The following is a 1,910-nucleotide window of genomic DNA, read 5'->3' as shown; positions in this document are numbered from 1 at the left end:
TCCAACTCCACATAATGTTGCAACTCTACTACATTGGCAATTTCCCTATTCAGACCATTCAAAAATCGTGCCATGGTAGCCTCTCGATCCTCCACCACATTAGCCCTAATCATGAGTATTTCCATCTCCTTATGGTAATCTTCTACACTTTTCGACCCTTGATATAGGCCTTGCAGTTTTTGATGGATATCTCGATAATAATGGCTAGGAACAAACCTCTTTCTCATCAATGACTTCAATTATTCCCAAGTGCTAACTGGTCTTCCCCCACTCCTACGTTGCGAAGTAACCACTTGGTCCCACCATGAAATGGCATAGTCACTGAACTCTAAAATCGCTAACTTCACCTTCTTCACCTCCAAATAATTATAACATTCGAAGATCATCTCAACCTTTCTCTCCCACTCCAGATATGCTTCGGGATCACTCCTTCCTTTGAATGAAGGAATGGTCATCTTTATATTTTCTAGATTTCCATCCAACTCCTCCCCGCGATCATTCCGACCCCGTATGTCGAACCTATCGCCTCTATTCCTCATCCTTCCGATCTCAACACCGTGAAATTCATCTTCGCCCAGTTCACTCCCATATCCATACTCCTCTCCTTTCCCTCCTAGGCTCCCATCTATCCGGTCCTCTGGCATTGGACACATCCACCCGATGCCTCGACTAAGATTGGACACCGATGTATCTAACCTATTCATCCAAGCCTCTTGCTTCTCCAACCGTTCTCTCATATCTCCAAACGCCCTTTGAAACATTTGCACCAAATCCTCCGATGCGTTGTTATTGTTGCCTTGTCGGCTTAGTTTGATTCTGCCCTTTCTGACATCCTAACACTAAAATTTTATTTAACTGCCTCACCAAAGTCACTCGGAAACACAAAATGGCTTTCACCCTCTATTGAGCTCACCTCTCTGCCTTTTACCACTCAGTTCTTTCAACAATTGCTTCTAAGGACAATCAAAGAACTTAATCAATCAATCAATCTTGTAGAATTCTCAAACCGAATGTGATTCAAAGAATTGTAACAAAAGGACTCAAGGAAACTTCTAAAACTTTGACTTTGAATTGAAGGAATGGAATGAATCAATGTGTCCAGGCAACTGAGAAACGATATTGAATAAAAAAAATTGTTGGTATTTGACAGATCAATAATATGTAACAAATTTTTTTTATAACTGTACGGATGAACAGTAACTTTTTTTTTATGATCCGGAATTCAATAACAAAACCAACGCAGAAAACAAAAACGAATTTGGGCGAAAATTGACCTCGGGAAACAGAATATAAAGATTCTTTTTGACACTTTTTGGATCAAAGAATCAAGAAAACCTTCTGGACATAAGAACACAAGGAATTGAAAGGAATAAAAAAAAACAAAGATATAACCTTATTAAATTGGAACCAAAGCTCTGATACCAACTGATGCGAACCCCGTAGCAATGGAAACTACGAAACCCACAACTAGATTGATGCGGAACCTAAGAACGCCAATACTAATCCAGTTTTGGATCTTGAACCCCAATAATCGAACCACGAAACCTCAGATTAGCGAAGAATCTGAAACCCCTTGATTACAATCAATGAAACCCACAAACCGACGTCAAGAACGCCACAAGAAATTGATTCTTAATAAGTTCTAAGTTTGTCCAATGAAGAACAATCGATTGAAAGAAAATTTCTCTCTCTCTATTAATTTCAGCAAAACGTTTTTTTTTCATAATGAGAAGAGTTTCCTATTTATACTATGGAATAAAAAAAGTCCAAATTAATCAAAATATGGTAATATTTTGATTTCACAAGAGTTCTACCAACATTAGAAGATTCGGCAAAAATTAAAAAAAAAACGAATTTTTTTCCCACTTTTTGATCTATGCAGCCGCATAGATCATTTCTATGCGATCGCA

Source organism: Olea europaea, unplaced genomic scaffold, assembly GCF_002742605.1.
Source record: "Olea europaea var. sylvestris unplaced genomic scaffold, O_europaea_v1 scaffold6, whole genome shotgun sequence".
NCBI classification, from domain to species: domain Eukaryota; kingdom Viridiplantae; phylum Streptophyta; class Magnoliopsida; order Lamiales; family Oleaceae; genus Olea; species Olea europaea.
This window is presented reverse-complemented; position numbering follows the sequence as displayed.